Source organism: Alexandromys fortis, unplaced genomic scaffold (assembly GCF_014885135.2).
Source record: "Alexandromys fortis isolate MF-2015 unplaced genomic scaffold, M_Fortis_MF-2015_v1.1 scaffold_38, whole genome shotgun sequence".
Lineage (NCBI taxonomy): Eukaryota > Metazoa > Chordata > Mammalia > Rodentia > Cricetidae > Alexandromys > Alexandromys fortis.
The window spans coordinates 11934508-11954050 of record NW_026067916.1 but is presented as its reverse complement, the minus strand read 5'-3'; the positions used below and the strand labels follow the sequence as shown (position 1 = coordinate 11954050).

Genomic DNA, 19543 nt, shown 5'->3' with positions numbered 1-19543 from the left:
TTTTTTTGGTTTTTTGAGACAAGGTTTCTCTGTAACTTTGGAGCCTGTCCTGGAATCAGCTCTGGTAGACCAGGTTGGCCTCAAACTCACAGAGATCCTCCTGCCTCTGTCTCCAAAGTGCTGGGATTAAAGGCGTACGCCACCACCACCCATTTTGCTCCTTTTTAAAAGTGAGTCCTGAAAAGAGCTTATCCACCTAAATGAGCAGGTTGAACGGGACTTTTACTGTAGCGACTGTCTGCAATCTTTTGAACACCTCTAGAATTATGTGTCTAAAATAGTAATGCACCACCAGAAATTGCATTTTAATGAGTCACCAACTGACCACTCCATGTTCCTCTTCTAATTTTGTTGCTAAACGACTTGTTACCCGGTTGTTAGAATCACTGGCTTCTCACGGTCCACACTAATAGTCTGAATCGCCTAATTGTTGAGAGCTTCTTCCACCCCAGGGCAATGACTGCTGAAAGCCCGTGTTTCCTAACTGCCCAGCTTGAAGGGTTTCCCAACCCTGGCGCAGGGGAGGGCGTTGAGCAACAGGAGCTGAGAACACAGAAGGCACACGCCGCAGGCGGCGAAGGCAGATAAGATTCCAGAGGAATGCGGAAGTCCAGGACTCTTGGTGCGCTCGCTCTCGGTTAACTAATGAGCGTTTACCAAACGAGAAGAAAAAGAAAAAGAAGGGGAGGGGGCGTTCTGGGTCGGGGAAGGGTGGGGAGAAGGGAGGAAGGGNGGGGCGGGGGGGGGGGGGGGGGGGGGGGGGGGGGGGGGGGGGGGGGGGGGGGGGGGGGGGGGGGAGCCGGGTTTGGCCAGGGCGGGGAGAAGGGAGGAAGAGCGAGAAGGAGGCAGACTGAAGTGTTGAAAGTTATAGGAAAACAGCGTGACCCTCCGGAGTTGGGAAATTCTCCGGAGCCTGGAGGGGAAGAAGGTCAGAGGGAAAGGCGCACAGTGCACAGGAAAGGAAAACCCTCCTTCATTCTCAAAAAGTGGCAGAGACTCCAGGCCGGCTCCCTCCGATCTGAGTCAGAGCTCTGGATTGCATTTGAATCAGCCAACAAACACTACTGGGCATTTTTCTAAACCAGGGCCCGTGCCAAGTCAAAGGAAACGAAGACCTTAAGTTGGTGATCTTCAGAACTTACATCAGCCCATCAGGTCCTCCAGCCCAGCCAGCTCCCGCCCTGCTTCCTCCGGGGACTCCACACACCGCTGTTCCCCATTCTGCCAGCAAGCCACACCCTCAGCCTGCTCCCTGCTTTCTATACAGAGAAGATTGTGGCCTTACAGGGATGTCTGATACAGTTCTTAGCCCTTGACCATTTTAGCTCTTTGGGGACAAGGGACTAGGCATTAGAAGGCCAGAGTTTGTGTACCTCCAGGCAGTGAGAAGTTTCTCTCTATAGTTCACACATGTTACTGTATTTTTATTTATTTGCCAGTATCCATACAGAAGCACTGTAAGCCAGGGTACCAAATTATAAACCCAAACACCTAAACAAAAGTTTAAACTCACGTCCTGTGGATATTTTGTAGATATTTTGACTTGGCAGAAACAGTGTTGATGCTTTAAAAAGTAATAATCCATTTATAGCGTTACAGTTTCCAAACAACCATGAGAGATCGCGGCTCTGACGAAAATTTGACATTGCAGTGGTGAATTGGTGATGAGCAACAGCTGTCCCTGAAGACACAGAAGACCCTTCCCGTGACCCCTACACTGCAGACTGTCCACACCATCCCCACAGGACACAGAAGACCCTTCCCCGTGACCCTACACTGCAGACTGTCCACACCATCCCCACAGGACACAGAAGACCCTTCCCGTGACCCCTACACTGCAGACTGTCCACACCATCCCCACAGGACACAGAAGACCCTTCCCCATGACCCCTACATTGCAGACTGTCCACACCATCCCCACAGGACACAGTAGACCCTTCCCCATGACCCTACACTGCAGACTGCCTGTCCACACCATCCCCACAGGACACAGAAGACCCTTCCCCGTGACCCCTACACTGCAGACTGCCTGTCCACACCCTCCCCACAGGACACAGAAGACCCTTCCCCATGACCCCCTACACTGCAGACTGCCTGCCCACACCATCCCCACAGGACACAGAAGACCCTTCCCCGTGACCCCTACACTGCAGACTGCCTGTCCACACCATCCCCACAGGACACAGAAGACCCTTCCCCGTGACCCCCACACTGCAGACTGTCCACACCATCCCCACAGGACACAGAAGACCCTTCCCCGTGACCCCTACACTGCAGACTGCCTGTCCACACCATCCCCACAGGACACAGAAGACCCTTCCCCGTGACCCCTACACTGCAGACTGCCTGTCCACACCATCCCCACAGGACACAGAAGACCCTTCCCCGTGACCCCTACACTGCAGACTGCCTGTCCACACCATCCCCACAGGACACAGAAGACCCTTCCCCGTGACCCCCTACACTGCAGACTGCCTGTCCACACCCATCACTACAGGAGTTTCTCTCTAGCTCAACAGAGTTATCTACACTGCCATGGCCTTTATGCTTAACAGGACTGCACACCCAGCCCCCGCTGGCTCAGTAACACCATCCTCAAAAGCAGGAAGTTACAGAGGCAGCTGATTTTGTTCTAAAAATAACACATGTTCAATATAGAAGATTTAGGAAATTAACAAAATGAAACAAAATTATAAAGTCCACCAATGATCTTGGTGCCCTGAAATAATCACTGCTGATACCTCAAAAGGTGTTTTTCTTCTTTTTTGCATTATTTCATTCTAATATGTGCATGTGTGGGTATGGAGGCATTTTTTATTCTGGTTTTTTATTCTTTATCCCCTTTTCTTTGTGCAGATCAAAGCCACTGTTATTTTGCTCAGTGTTTACAACCACTAGATTTGCTCGGCAAGACCATGCTAGGGATACCCACAGAGACTGCTGACCCGAGCTAGTGAGAGCTCACTGACTCCAAACTGACAACTGGGGAACCTAGGCCCCCTGAATGTGGGTGACAGTGTGTGACTTGAGCAGTTTGTGGGGACACTGACAGTGGAACCAGTTTTTATCCCTAGTGCATGATCTGAATGCACATGATCAAAAAAATGAATATTGAACATAACACATGTTCAATATAGAAGATTTAGGAAATTAATAAAATGAAACAAAATTATAAAGTCCACCAATGATCTTGGTGCCCTGAAATAATCACTGCTGATACCTCAAAAGGTGTTTTTCTTCTTTTTTGCATTATTTCATTCTAATATGTGCATGTGTGGGTATGGAGGCATTTTTTATTCTGGTTTTTTATTCTTTATCCCCTTTTCTTTGTGCAGATCAAAGCCACTGTTATTTTGCTCAGTGTTTACAACCACTAGATTTGCTCGGCAAGACCATGCTAGGGATACCCACAGAGACTGCTGACCCGAGCTAGTGAGAGCTCACTGACTCCAAACTGACAACTGGGGAACCTAGGCCCCCTGAATGTGGGTGACAGTGTGTGACTTGAGCAGTTTGTGGGGACACTGACAGTGGAACCAGTTTTTATCCCTAGTGCATGATCTGAATGCACATGATCAAAAAAATGAATATTGAACATAACACATGTTCAATATAGAAGATTTAGGAAATTAATAAAATGAAACAAAATTATAAAGTCCACCAATGATCTTGGTGCCCTGAAATAATCACTGCTGATACCTCAAAAGGTGTTTTTCTTCTTTTTTGCATTATTTCATTCTAATATGTGCATGTGTGGGTATGGAGGCATTTTTTATTCTGGTTTTTTATTCTTTATCCCCTTTTCTTTGTGCAGATCAAAGCCACTGTTATTTTGCTCAGTGTTTACAACCACTAGATTTGCTCGGCAAGACCATGCTAGGGATACCCACAGAGACTGCTGACCCGAGCTAGTGAGAGCTCACTGACTCCAAACTGACAACTGGGGAACCTAGGCCCCCTGAATGTGGGTGACAGTGTGTGACTTGAGCAGTTTGTGGGGACACTGACAGTGGAACCAGTTTTTATCCCTAGTGCATGATCTGAATGCACATGATCAAAAAAATGAATATTGAACATAACACATGTTCAATATAGAAGATTTAGGAAATTAATAAAATGAAACAAAATTATAAAGTCCACCAATGATCTTGGTGCCCTGAAATAATCACTGCTGATACCTCAAAAGGTGTTTTTCTTCTTTTTTGCATTATTTCATTCTAATATGTGCATGTGTGGGTATGGAGGCATTTTTTATTCTGGTTTTTTATTCTTTATCCCCTTTTCTTTGTGCAGATCAAAGCCACTGTTATTTTGCTCAGTGTTTACAACCACTAGATTTGCTCGGCAAGACCATGCTAGGGATACCCACAGAGACTGCTGACCCGAGCTAGTGAGAGCTCACTGACTCCAAACTGACAACTGGGGAACCTAGGCCCCCTGAATGTGGGTGACAGTGTGTGACTTGAGCAGTTTGTGGGGACACTGACAGTGGAACCAGTTTTTATCCCTAGTGCATGATCTGAATGCACATGATCAAAAAAATGAATATTGAACATAACACATGTTCAATATAGAAGATTTAGGAAATTAATAAAATGAAACAAAATTATAAAGTCCACCAATGATCTTGGTGCCCTGAAATAATCACTGCTGATACCTCAAAAGGTGTTTTTCTTCTTTTTTGCATTATTTCATTCTAATATGTGCATGTGTGGGTATGGAGGCATTTTTTATTCTGGTTTTTTATTCTTTATCCCCTTTTCTTTGTGCAGATCAAAGCCACTGTTATTTTGCTCAGTGTTTACAACCACTAGATTTGCTCGGCAAGACCATGCTAGGGATACCCACAGAGACTGCTGACCCGAGCTAGTGAGAGCTCACTGACTCCAAACTGACAACTGGGGAACCTAGGCCCCCTGAATGTGGGTGACAGTGTGTGACTTGAGCAGTTTGTGGGGACACTGACAGTGGAACCAGTTTTTATCCCTAGTGCATGATCTGAATGCACATGATCAAAAAAATGAATATTGAACATAACACATGTTCAATATAGAAGATTTAGGAAATTAATAAAATGAAACAAAATTATAAAGTCCACCAATGATCTTGGTGCCCTGAAATAATCACTGCTGATACCTCAAAAGGTGTTTTTCTTCTTTTTTGCATTATTTCATTCTAATATGTGCATGTGTGGGTATGGAGGCATTTTTTATTCTGGTTTTTTATTCTTTATCCCCTTTTCTTTGTGCAGATCAAAGCCACTGTTATTTTGCTCAGTGTTTACAACCACTAGATTTGCTCGGCAAGACCATGCTAGGGATACCCACAGAGACTGCTGACCCGAGCTAGTGAGAGCTCACTGACTCCAAACTGACAACTGGGGAACCTAGGCCCCCTGAATGTGGGTGACAGTGTGTGACTTGAGCAGTTTGTGGGGACACTGACAGTGGAACCAGTTTTTATCCCTAGTGCATGATCTGAATGCACATGATCAAAAAAATGAATATTGAACATAACACATGTTCAATATAGAAGATTTAGGAAATTAACAAAATGAAACAAAATTATAAAGTCCACCAATGATCTTGGTGCCCTGAAATAATCACTGCTGATACCTCAAAAGGTGTTTTTCTTCTTTTTTGCATTATTTCATTCTAATATGTGCATGTGTGGGTATGGAGGCATTTTTTATTCTGGTTTTTTATTCTTTATCCCCTTTTCTTTGTGCAGATCAAAGCCACTGTTATTTTGCTCAGTGTTTACAACCACTAGATTTGCTCGGCAAGACCATGCTAGGGATACCCACAGAGACTGCTGACCCGAGCTAGTGAGAGCTCACTGACTCCAAACTGACAACTGGGGAACCTAGGCCCCCTGAATGTGGGTGACAGTGTGTGACTTGAGCAGTTTGTGGGGACACTGACAGTGGAACCAGTTTTTATCCCTAGTGCATGATCTGAATGCACATGATCAAAAAAATGAATATTGAACATAACACATGTTCAATATAGAAGATTTAGGAAATTAATAAAATGAAACAAAATTATAAAGTCCACCAATGATCTTGGTGCCCTGAAATAATCACTGCTGATACCTCAAAAGGTGTTTTTCTTCTTTTTTGCATTATTTCATTCTAATATGTGCCCATCCCTATGGAAGGATACCTTGCTCAGCCTAGTTACAGTGGGGAGGGCCTTGGTCCTGCCTCAAGTGACCTGACAGACTTTGTTTGTCAACCTGACGTCCCATGGGAGGCCTCACCCTCTCTGAGGAATGGATAGGTGATGGGGTCGGGGGAATATGGGGGGAGCAGAAGGAGGAGAGAAAGTGGGAACTTGGATTGGTATGTCAAATTTTTTTTTTAAAAAAGATTGTTTTAAAAAATAAACTTAAGTAAAATATAATACAAGATTTGCTTGACAATCACGGTTCCCTAAAAATCCTTCCAACTTCACTTATTAATATAACGCTAGGTGCGCTGAGACCTACATGGTATTTTTATTCATCTAGATCCACTATACACTTTGTGTGACATGTCTAACTTAGGGCACAGCCTCAAACCTGAGAGAATGAAACCTGTCACTTGGCTCTGGAAAAGAGGGCTACCCGGCCACTTTGGTTTCAGAGTGTCAGCTGATGGCAGCCACGGTCAGCTGACCGCCGCCCGGATGAGTTGTAGTTATAGCATAGCATTTGTTCATATCCACATAGGAAAGAAACAGCCAAACCAGCCAAACCCTGAGACCGTGGTTCTCAGCTTGTGGGTTAACCTCTCCGGGTGTCGGACAACTCTTCCACAGAGGTCGCGTATCAGACATCCTGCATATGGGATATTTACATTATGATTCACGACAGTAGCAAAATTACAGTTACGAAGCAGCAGTGGAAAGGTTTTATGGTTGGGAGTTAGCATAACATGAGGAACTAAGTGTGGCAGCTTTAGGAAGACGGAGAACCACCACCTTTAGAGGTATAGCTAGGGAGAGGATGGGAGCAAACACCCTTCTCTTCCCTGTAACACTCAGGGACTAAACAAACTCCACCTAGGGAGAACCACCACCTTTAGAAGTAGCTAGGGAGAGGATGGGAGCAAACATCCTTCTCTCCCCCTAACACTCAGGGACTAGATCCACCTAGAAGGAGAAGAAGCACTAATTGACCCACGTTAAATTTCTATGTCGTTTCGTTTTCTCCTTACTAGTGGGCTGGTGTAGGCACAAGCTCACAGAAGGTTATCTGTTGAGACTACTATAGGCCTTGGTTTTGGAGTTTTATCCTGAGTTGGTGGCTGTTTGTCCTAGGAAAGCCATCGTACTGGGGAGTTTCATTTTCCCAGAAAGTAAATTATGAGAAGAAAAGTAGAAATTCTAAAACCTCACAGAAACTGGAGAGACGGGAACAGTATTTACCACTGTTTTGAATGTGACTGAGAAGATGTCCAAGGTTTTGCTATGCCAGAGACTCCTGCGACCTGAAAGGAGAGACCATGAGTTCAAACAATTCTCCTCCTTCTATAGGGTAACGTTAAGATGTGTTGGGAATGGGAGCTGTTTTAATTGTGGCTATTTTGGTCATGTGACATAAGCTTTGGTTGTGTCACGCCGGTTTTGACTCTTTCACTGTAGATGGAAGCACTTTCAATTGCATTAGAAACAATTTGAAGCAACAATTGCCAAAACTAACCCCCATTTTTAATATTATTTCATGCTCAACAGTTTTTTCTTGGACTCATTTGATGCACATTTAGTGAATGCCTGCTCTGTGCCAAATGTGCTAAGAGAGAGGTAAAGGATGAGAAGGGCATCACTCTCTCTCTAGAGAAAGACAAACTACAGAGCTGGACGATGTGTCTGCTAGGAACAAAGATGTACGCAAAGTGACATGCATTGGAAGATCAACAGCGTGCCGGAGGAATAGCACAAAAGACGGCATGCGACAGCTGGGTGACCGGTTTCTCACGTGAAGAAGTGGGGAGCCACTGAAAGTGGGGGGTGCTGTATTATCAAGGGGCAGAGGGAAGGAAGTGTGTGCTAAGTGAGCAGAGTAGCCAAGATTTAAGGTAGAGAGAAGGAGAATACGATGGGAGATAAAGGAGCAGGGTGGGTACCGGATGGTAAAGAAGCCTTCGCATCACACTGAAGGCAGCAAGAATCCGCGGGGGATCTTTTAGCAGCAAAGAATCATGATCGGATTTCTGTGTTTTCGATGGCCGGTTTGTTGGTGGAATGGAGAATCAGCACAGGCCAGCTGGAAAGATTGTCCAGCACCCAGAGGAGAAGGGATAACACGTGTCTCCTCGGTAGGGACAAGGCTGAGAACAGGATGCAGCCGAAGACACTTAGCACAGAGAGCGACGCCTGGCAACTTCCTGCCTGGGAAGAGCGAGGGACTTTCTGGTCAGGGCCACTATAAATGCCTATAAAAGAATGTTTAATCTCCTTCACTGTGCAACTCAAACTAAAGCGATATCCGTGGTTCTGGTTGAGTTGTAGGCTGTGCGTTGAAATCTTTCCACCCTGTTGAATGAAGACAGTTCCGATGATTTCAGCATTCACACATCGTGAAACCGTGCTCTGAGAAGGTGTCAAAATTAAACCAGGGATGTGGTTCTCTCGACCAGAGGCAGCTTCGCACTATCTGCTGCCGCAATCAACTGCTGGTGTTCACACGCCCACCTCCTACCATTACTAAAGCCTTCAGCTTTCTCATTTTTCCACCTAAAGGCGCTTTAAAACAACAAGCCAACTGCAAGTATGTTAGTCTCTCTTACAGCCAATACATACCGCGTTTTCATTCTAGTTCTTTCTTTAATAGTAAGAGTTGTCCTAAACGTTCAAAAGAGCAGCCAGCAAGCAGCAACCTTATTCAGTGTGTCAGAGGTAGCAGAGGGATTGTGAGAAACATGATGTGATTCTAAAGTCAGTACTCAAGTCACGGGCTGCGATGGGGTAAACTGGAGTGGACTCACTGATGTCAAGCTGTGTAAGTCAAATGGGAAACCACCCCTGAAGCCTTCGAGAGATGTGTTGTGAAGAACAGCAGTGAATTAGTCGAGCCTTTTGCAAGCTTGTGGGGTAAGTTAGTTATCCTAGGAGATGCGGAAGGAAGGCTGTGAGCTTGACTCTTTCTGCCCCATCGTATGTTCTGGAGTTTAAATCGCTGCCGCTATAGCGAAAATACGGAAGTCTACCCTCAGCATCACGTAACAGAAGAAGGGAGCGGAAGATGGAAACTTGCTTTGGAAAATCCCTGACTCCGTTAAAAATTCCACAAGGGATTCAGAATTTCCGAGACAGAAATTCAGGCCATGGTTTACAGGGATGAGTTCCTATAAACTGAATTTACAGGAGAAACCGTGGGGATTCTTTGGCTTAACCACCCGATATTAAGAAACCAACGACTACGGAATTATCAGATGTAACCGGGGTGACGAGACCGGTTGGTAATGGCCTCGAAATCTAGGTTAGAGCTTCTCTCAAGCCCCAGGCTGTGTCTTCCATGAAGTATCAGCGCCATCAAATCAGGGAAGCTTCACTAGAGGAGGAATTCTCCTTTATTAACTTAATAACCAGCCTCTAACTTACTCTACACTTTATAAACTCTGCATAATATCACTTCTACTCAGTATCCTTAAAGGAAAAGATAAGCCAGTAATTATAATGTCAAATTTGAACTGTAAAAATGTGGAGGCTGGGGTGGGACATAATCTGAACTGACCAAAAATTATATCAAAAATAAGTTATAGAAATGCTTTTCTTTGGAGTAAACCAGCAATGAGCCTAAATTGACCTAGCTCCTCCAAAGACATCAAGGGTCTATTTTAGCAACTGTATATGAATGATGAAGAAATGGAGTTATTGAATCTCATTAGGCATTAATGGCATCTAAATCCCAGCCAGTGCCTGCTCAGTTTGGAACTTTTGGAAGCTCTGCTTACAGTGTTACAGTCATTGTGAGAAAATACCCAGGAGATGGAAGGTGGAGAGCTAGTTGAAAACTACCAGGCACCTCGAGTAGGCGTAGCCCCTATTCTCCAACTGCAGCATCTCCGTTCATCATAGAATATAGACAGAAATGAGGCCGCTGTGCTAATAACGACACACAAAAGACTTTGGACTAAACGGAACACTCTGTCTTCACGTACAACATTCAAATATAACTACTTGATTCTTGAACACTAAACGCCTTTACGCAGATTTGTCTTGAGAGCGCTTACCACAGAAGAACGTTTGGTTGCTCGGGGCTATTCGTTTCCATATAAACTAAAAAAGGCCATGCCAAGGAAACTCCAAAGCCAAAAACAATTACTCAGACTTGAGTGGCTAAACCCCTGCAGGCTATTTATTAACGAAGAAGCTACCTCATGAGTTCTAGTGCTTTAAAGGAATCCCTTCCATAAAGAGGCTCCTGCTGGTCAGTAGAGGAAGGGATCAGACACGGGAACCACTGCACTAGGAATTACACGCTTGCTTATTCTCACGAAAATTCGGTAACACACGCATCGCCCTGCTTCAAAGTGAAAGAAGGAAGCAACTCTGAGATGGTGGCTCCAGGTTGCACGGTCAGACTTTCATGCGTGCCTGAGCTAAGAGTTCAAATCCACTCCTCATGATTTCCTCTCTCTCCCAGTAAAAACCGCTAGAGGACCCCAAAAATCTACATCTAAATAGAAACTATATTGTGAGCTCTGCTCTCCCTTGGGTCTGGAGAGACTGAGTCTTCCTATCATGTTATCTTTTTGTGCATCTTGCTGGGAAAATCTTTTTTTATTATTTTATTTATTTATTATGTATACAATATTCTGTCTGTGTGTATGCCTGCAGGCCAGCGGAGGGCACCAGACCCCATTCCAGATGGTTCTGAGCAACCATGTGGTTGCTGGGAATTGAACTCAGGACCTTTGGAAGAGCAGGCAATGCTCTTAACCTCTGAGCCATCTCTCCAGCCCCCTTGCTGGGAAAATCTTATGACTAGTCTTTACTTCAAAGAGCTAGAAAGAGTCTCTAGCTGTGATCGACTCAGGCTGGGTGCAATGCTTAAGAAATGCAAACCATCCATCAAACCAGACATCAATCATCTCAGATCAGGGGCACTGAAGCTGTCAGATGTCAAAGAGAATGGTGACAGGGCCCAGGGCAGACCAGAAGGTGAACTAACAAAGGAGATTTCAGGGCAGGGCCAAGGCAGAGTGGATGAAGCGGGTGCTGGAGTATAGCTTCAATTAAGACTGAAAGACGCCGTAGGAAATGCCAGGGGGACGAGACAACGCACTCCCGGTAGGCTCTGGTGTTGTCGGCCGCAGCTTCTCTGCTGCCTGACTAAGCATTTGGGCTGGCAGTGGGAACCGAGGTGGCAGAACATTGGGTCATGTCAAGTTTGCCAATACTGGCCAAGTGTAGTCTACATTTAGAAGAATTATTTCTGGGGCCCTGTTCCCGTAAAAGGCCACAGGACAGCTTAGCATGAACTAGGAGGACAGGGCCTCGGTTTCACTTCCGCTACACGCGTTACTCAACTAGAAACAGTATCAGCAGGGAGAGTATCGCCACCGCAATCACAGACATCCAACCCATTAAGGTAATTATATCTGTCTGACTCTGAATTGCTTCCCAAATTTGCCTATTATGAAATGAAATGGCATATTGAAGGGCTCTAGAAATAAGTGTGTTAAAATATAGGCATATAAAAAAATTAAAAGGGGTTTTTAACCAAAAACTCAAAGATGGCATTTTTAAATTAGATCATCACCCTGCTTCGAATTGTTGAAACCAATTATAATATTTAATGTAGAAAGGCGTGGATTAAGATGGGTGTTCTCTAACCTGCTGGCAAAAATGTAATTCCTTTGCGCTCTCTGCCAAGAATTTGCTAGTATACTTCAAACGTCTTAAGATAGTCACACTGCCTCCACAAGTGTATAGTAGGATCTGGAATTCTGAGGGGGAGGCCTGTTTGGTTTTACACGCCATCCAAGCGATTCTGCAGTTTCAGCAGGAGAATCAACTGCCCTAAAGATGCACCACCCGCTCCTGTAGCTTGCTGACCGCCTGCTATGGACGATGTTTCTCTGCTCCCAAATCCACCGGCTAACAATCAATTCCTAATGTAATGTTTGAGATGGGTCTTTGGGAGGTGATTGGGTCAGGGAGGCTGAGCATCATGGTACTGCCCTTCCAAAAGGACTCTGAGAGCTCCCCTCCCCTCCCATATTGTATTACAGCGAGAGGGAGCCCCTGAGTGTTCCTCCACCTTCTCCCATGTTGGGTTACAGTGAGAGGGGGGCCCTGAGCGCTCCTCAGCCTTCTCGTGGGTTGGGTTATTGCAAGAGGGAGCTCCCATGTTGGGTTAAGGCGAGAGGATGCTGCTGACTAACTGTAAACTGGGCTTCCGGCAGACACTGACCTGATGACATCCTGATCTTGTGCATCCACAGAGCTGGGAGGATACGTCCCCTTTGATTGTAAGCTGAGCAGTCTGTGGTGTTTTGTCGTATCAACGACAGCTAAGACAGTCTCTAGGCCAATGAGTTCTATACCAATATTTGGACCCTAGATGAATTTTTCTGAATTCCAAGCTCATAATTCCAACCAACCACTCGCTCGGTATTTTCATTTTGATATCTTACAGACAGTTAAAATAAATATATTTAATGTTAGAGAAACTCTTCCCTCTCCAAAAATTCTTCTTAAACTAGGCATGATGGCACTCTAGACATAGAGATGGAGGATCCAAAGTTTAGGGTCATTCTTGGGTACATAATGAATTGGAGGCCAGCCTGGACTATATATACACTCCTGTCCAAAGCAAAAAAAACAGCAACAGCAAAAAGCTTCTTTACCCCCAGTAAATTCTACAATGCTGCTATTGTTTCTGCTGGAACAAGAAACCTAGGCATTGTCTCTCACTCTTTCCCTCCCTTCCACATTGTCCACAGAGCCAATCGAGCACTGTCTTCTAAAGACAGACAGCTATGGACCAAGTTGTATACACCAAGAACTCTCAGTTGAAGACCTAGGTCCTGTCGCTGTATCTCACTGTACCTGGGGTCTTCAGGAGTCTCTCTCTCTCTCTCTCTCTCTCTCTCTCTCTCTCTCTCTCTCCCTCTCCCTCTCCCTGTCTCTCTCTCTCTTTCTCTCAGCAAGATGATGACTCTCTGAAAGCCAAGAATTGAGTTCCTTGCCAGACTTTGGCCTAGTACTTCCAGGCTACCTAAAAATGAAAGTTAAGTTAGTGTTGCTGAAGCCACTGCCACAGACGCCTGCTAACCATCTCCGTTCAATGCCATTGCCAGCCTGACAGAGACTGCTGTTCCTATTGCAGTCACTTTCCTCCTTTCCCTCCATCTCTCCCTCTCCCCACTTTGAGATGAAGTCTCCCTGTGTAGCCCAAGTTGACCCAGAACTTGCAATTCTCCTCCCTCCGCCTCCTAAATACTGGGATTACGATATTATAGGCCTCTGCCACCATGGCTGACGGATTACACTTTCCAAAGATTGGTCTCATTTCCTGAAAATTATTATTTACAACCAAGAAGAAGGATATTAGTGAGTCAGTTTTCTACATAAAATCTTTAAATGACATCCCATTGTTTTCCCATAGTACACAAACAGCTAACGGATATGACAAGACGGCATATGTGTGTGCCTATCTGTATCTATAAAATCAGCTGGTGATCTCCAGCCCCACTCCAGGATACCGACTCTGGCTTCCCTCAGCATTTACACCCTCCCTGGCGCGCTCCTGGCCAGCCTGCACTTGACCAGGCTGGAAAATACATCGCTGCTTTCCACAGCCCACCGGGGAGCCCTCTTACCCAGGAAGCTGTGTGCAGGCACTCCAAGTGCGAGCCTACTTTTCAAGTCTCTCGGGCTGTTTCGTTTGAGTTTCTCTTCTGGGCTTTCTTGGTGGCACACTGTCTGCCTCTTGGGGAAATAGCTTTCGGCTTGCAGTCCGAGTAGTGGAAGGTTAATGTAGTTCTGGGATTAAAAGCACATGAATTAATACTTTGACAGTTTCCCTCCATGCATTAGCGAAACCGTTCTGCACTGTTCAATCTCTCCGTGCAGTTATCTGCTCCCTCCGTGGTTTGGAGAGAAAGCCATTCTGATTGGCTTCCTGAAGACATCCGCGTGCCTTCCACCGTTGGGGCCACCTCTACTCTTTCTTCTTCCCAATGTGTACTTTGCCTTCAATGTCTCAATAGAACATAATTTGAAGGATTTTTTTTTACCACTTTTATATGATGAGTAGGTCTCCTGTTATATACTGACAGCATACGCAAAAATTCTTCCAATTTACAATTTATGAGTTCATAAATATTTACCATTATCTTAGTGTCTACCTGTCTATGCTTTTTTTTTTGTTTGCTATTTTTTTTTGTTTGAGACAGGGTTTCTCTGTAGCTTTAGAGCCTGTCCTAGAATTAGCTCTTGTAGACCAGGTTGACCTTAAACTCACAGAGATCCGCCTGTCGCTGCCTCCAGAGTGCTGGGATTAAAGGCGTTTGCCACCATGGCCCGGCATTGTTTGCTAATTTTTGGAAACATTTATTTGTTTTCATTTTAAGTGGTTTGTTTGCTATTGTTACCATAGTACATAGAACACGCTACGGGTCCAGTGAAGATCATGCCTGATAATATCTATGCATATCTCTGACTGGTTAAATATTTTTTGCCTAGCTTCCAGAATTACGATTTATATGTTGTATTTATTTATGTTTTTCTTATATTTTGAGATTATTTACATCTTTTCTTCCTTCCCTTCCCGCCCCCCAAAACTCTCTCATATGCCTTTCCATGAGGTCTTTCAAGTTCATGGCCTTTTCCCATTGATTGTTATTACATGTATGTATGTGTAAACATATATATTCATAAATATGTATCTTCAGCCTGAACACTGTTACTTGCATGTATGTTTTCAGAGCTGATCATTTGGTATCGGATGACCAGTGAGTGTTCTCTTCCCTGGGAAGAACCATTTTTCCCACTTGCAGTGTTTCTTAGCGGCCTGTAGTCCTCTGTGTAGAGTTGAGACGTCAGGGTCCACTCTGGCATATGTATCGATGTTCAGCTCATATTTGGCAGCCATGTTTGTAAGACTTTATAAATGTCGTATCTGTTTATATTCAATATTCCATGGTTACAAAGATGTGAATTTTTTATTTAAAAAGCTACCCCGTTTGCAACTCCCTTTCCAAATGTGCGGGATGCCGTCAATACCATACACACATCACAAATTTGGAAATCAATGTGTTTATCATCCATGTATCCTACCTTAAATCCCTTCTCCTTCCCTGCTCTTCCGCCTCCTCTCCCTTCCCAAGCCCACTCCACCAGCACCGTGCTGAGGACCGAGCTCAGGGCGTTAGGCCAGCCCTGTACCACTGAGCCCAATCATTTACACAATTACTCTATTAAGAGAGCCTCATTCATTGCAAGGAACTCAGGCAACGGGTGTGTGTGTGTGTGTTTCAGTCAAATATATCCACATTAACAAAATCCTATTTCTTATTTCCATCAGTGGAGAAAGGAACCTAAAATGTCTGCCTTTGGAGGTAGAAAAACCCAATTTTACAATAAGGTTGGAATGTCACCTAGAAGATTTCTATAAAAACCTGAGAGACCACTTCAGTCATGTTTTTTATATGTGGGCTTTTTTAAAATTGTATAATTCGTTTATAAAGAAGTCATTTGATCAGTCTATGTGCACCTTCTTCCGGTTTTCCTTTCCGCTGCAGCTGCATTTCACTTGTGAGTGACAATGACCTGAACTGACCAAGGACTCCCACATACTAATGTCTAGCATCTCTAGACGCTGAGAGCACACCGCTTCTCCCCTTGGTGAGTGTTGGAACTGTGGTGGACCTGCTGGGTGACTTCTGCAGAAGCTGGAGATCTGTGGTCACCAGGACGGGTAAATGACTGGTATCACCAAAGCGCCTGACTGCTCTCTTTCTTGCAGGAGAGATTAAGCTCACAGAGGATAAAGACATGTTATTTTTTTAACCTAGCCTGATTTGTGGGTAACTGAAACAGATAATGAAAATACATAGTTCTACTTTTGGCCTTTCTTCTCCCTTGTCTTTATTCTACATTATTTTCTTCTTTCCCAGTTTATACAATCATGACGCACTTCTTTGTGGGCTGGAGAAAGGGGAAGAAGGATCGTGGGAAATGGACAGTCAGGTCTCCGGGCAAGAGGATGAGTTTCCCAGCACGAGTCTCCTCACTTTTCCTCCTGGACAACCCAGTACGAAAACAAAACGTATTCGATTCCATACCGGGTAGAGAATGCCACCAGCCGTGAGGAACCACGTTCAAGACAGCCGTGAGGAACCACATTAAAGAATAATCAGGTACAGCCATGACTCTCTGAAACCTGAACAGAGACTCCGTCCCACTCACCGCCCTCCAGACCTGACTCATCCATTTTACTAGCTGCCAACACGTCATCTCCCCTTGGATGTCAGGCCCAACAGGCCCCAGGTGAGCTCATTCCCTTCCTCCACAAACTGGTTTTCCTTCTCATTTCCTGGTATGAACCAGAGCTGCAACAATAATCCCAGCCAGTCGGGCCTTCAACCTACGGGCCACCTCCCACCTCTCTCTCTTTTCCCACCCGCGTGGTCCTGGGGAGAGGGAAGGAACTTGAGTCTCCTTTCTGCCCTGCCCATTACCGTGGGTAAGCCTCTGACATCGGGTGTCGGCCGAGTCCCTGTGAGTCAGAATGCCTCACGATTACTGTTTAAAATGCAGACATCCAGCCGAACCTCTGCCTGCTGATTCAAGGGTTGGTCGAGGACTCGGCATTTTTAAATTAAAGCTCCAGAGGACTTTTCAAACCACCTGGAAGGGATCAGTGCTAAGGAACTGACTCAGGCAGTCCCACAGCGAAGGAGCAGGTGAGTTAGGCGCCCAGGCCGAAGCACACAAGAGACTGGAGAAAGAACAATGGAGTCCCACCCCATGACTTAGGCTCAGAGGCAGACAGTAGCCTGGACGGCATGCAAAGGTTCCGTATGCTGAAATCACATTCGGGTCTGTTCATGGATAGCTTTTGCCAGAAAGGTCATGAAAGACCTTGTCCCCTAAAAGGAAGACCTACCAAATAGTCCTGCGAGGGGCTAGCTCTGAAAGGGGGTAGTCGCTCAAGTAACCACGTGGCCTTGCACAGTCAGCGGAGGGTGGTTAACTTCCAACACCATTAGATTATAAAAAGACCAAAAAGACAATAGGGAGGCTGGAGGAGCTCAGAGAAGTGACGGAGTTATTCAGAATGTGATTGGCAGTGAAGCCATTCTTGCTACTGTGGACTCGGGGTTTAAGACAGACATCCTGACTTAGAGGCATGGGCTGGAGGGCACTGACTGTTTCTTCACCTTTACCATGCTGTAAAGACATCAGTACCCAGTGGGACATTCAGTTTGGGGATTCTGCTCTTACCCCGGCTAAAGCATTTTGTAGACTGGCTTGATACTCCCTCCTGGTGCAGTGATAGGCAGGAAAGCACAGGCGTATGTTAACCACGTGATCTCCAAGCTGCCCGGTAGGAGCTTAGAGCCACAGTTATTCGGCTGTGGTGTCAGCTCGGGTGTATTAAAGGCACTCTTGTCTTAATCTTCTTTCCAGCTTCGTGTGGGTTTATTGGAATGGACCCTAAGGATCAGCCAAGGAGCATTTGTACAATCAGACGCTCACAAAACGATCAGAAAGGCAAGGAAAATCAGCTTCAAAGGTCTACAAATGATCGCCGTGATTGCCTACCGAGTTAGCTGAGGTCGGGAAACAGAAATAGAGAAACCACGCTCAAGCTGGTCAGAGCTCCTTCAAAGCTGACATTTAAGAGTTTCCAACCCAAGTTAAAATACCTTAACTTTATACTGTAAGCATCTTCATTTTAAAATAAAATATTGAGATACTTTTTAAAAAAATCGATCTAATGGGCCAGGAGTGGTGGCTCACTCCTTTAATCCCAGCACTCAAGAGGCAGAGGCAGGCTGTTCTCTGAGTTTGACACCAGCCTGGTCTACACACCTAGTTCCAAGACAGCCAGAGCTACACAGAAAAACCTTGTCTCAAAAAGTAAAAATCAGGAGCTGGAGAGATGGCTCAGTGGTTAAGAGCACTGGCTGTTCTTCCAGAGGATCTGGGTTCAATTTCCAGCACCCATCTGGCAGCTCACAACTGTCTATAACTCCTGTTCCAGGGGATCCAACACCCTTACACAGATATACATGTAGGCAAAACACCAATGTAGATAAAATACAAATAAATAAATTATTAAAACAATCGGACAAAATACCCCCCAAACAAAAATCTATCTAATAGGATCTAATATCCCATCATCTATTTTTAATGCATGAACAAGCTGCTCTTTAACCAGAGGTTTCTCTTTCCTTTCTCTTCTTCAGCTCATATTCTGTTCTATTTCCATCAAAGAATTTGACTCTGTTCTATATTTTAATTCTGTTCTATATTTTAATTCTTAAGTACCATAATAAAAGTCTATAAATTGAAATTATACCATGTTTAGTCCTTGTGACTATAGGGCTCTGCTTAAATGTCTTCTAGGGGCCAGGTGAGCTGGTGCACACCCAACTCCAGCACTGGGGAGGCAGAGGCAGGCAGATCTCTGTGAGTTCGAGGCCAGCCTGATCTACAGTGAAAGATCCAGAACAGCCAAGGCTATGTAAAGAGACCGTAACTCCAAACACAATTTAAAATAAGATTGTTCTAGGGTCTCAGGAGCTGTGGCTTAGTGAGCACAGGGCTTGAAGGACAGGAGTGAGAACCTGGGTTTGGATCCACGACACCTATGCTAACATTCACTCATGAAGTCTTTGTACAAAGGCTCTGCTGTAAAACAATAAAGACACGGCTGAAATAGTATCGCGTTCTTCGTAGAAAGAGGTGGGATGTTTAGTATATGCCAGCTTGTCAGATTTGCAATGTTTAGTGGCCTACTTAGTCACCTTTAAATTACTAAACATTGTTTATCTACACACTGTAGACAGAGACTGCTTGTGTGTTTCCGGCCGCTCAGACCTGAAATAATTACACAGAAACTATATTAATTAAAACACTGCTTGACCAATCACTTAAGCGTATTGCTAGTTAGCTCTTATATATTAAATTAACCCGTTTCTGTTATTTTATATTTTACCACGAGGCTCCTGGTTAATCAGTACGGTTCTGTCCAGGAGGAGGNCTTACTGGTTAAAGTTTTGTCTGGCATCTAGTGTCTGTCTCTGGTGGCTACATGGTTTCTCCCTGACTCTGCCTACTCTCTCTCTCTCTATATATATACCTTCCAGCCTGGCTATATTCTGTTAAGCCATTGGCCAAAAGCAGCATCTTTGTTAATTGTAGGCCCATATTTCTATATGGTATGGCAGCCAGGCTCTGAAACCATAGTTCCCCACCTGAGGTGGTCATGGAACTTTTTAGACAGGCTGTCGCTAACGTAACTCAGGGCCAGGATGTTGTTTTGCTCCTTGTTTTGTAATTTGGAGGACGCCTGAATAGCGGTGCTGATTCAAGCCTAC

General features: G+C 44.9%; 2 long non-coding RNA genes across 4 annotated transcripts in view; one reads left to right on the top strand and one right to left on the bottom strand.

Annotated features, from left to right (window-relative positions):
• The window catches only part of LOC126500140 (uncharacterized), a 14214-nt gene extending 12138 nt beyond the window's left edge, over positions 1-2076 (bottom strand). For both annotated transcript variants that reach the window (XR_007591255.1, XR_007591254.1), the window contains exon 1: positions 1143-2076. This is a non-coding gene — a long non-coding RNA (uncharacterized lncRNA). The remainder of the gene's footprint in view (positions 1-1142) is intronic.
• The window catches only part of LOC126500141 (uncharacterized), a 25097-nt gene extending 6636 nt beyond the window's left edge, over positions 1-18461 (top strand). Inside the window, exons 1-4 of one of the 2 annotated variants that reach the window (XR_007591256.1) lie at positions 10958-11577; positions 15737-15839; positions 16112-16484; positions 17628-18461. This is a non-coding gene — a long non-coding RNA (uncharacterized lncRNA). Of the gene's footprint in view, positions 1-10957; positions 11578-15736; positions 15840-16111; positions 16485-17627 lie in introns of those variants that run through there. The other variant, XR_007591257.1, reaches the window with a different exon arrangement.
• The last annotated feature ends 1082 nt before the right edge of the window (positions 18462-19543 follow it).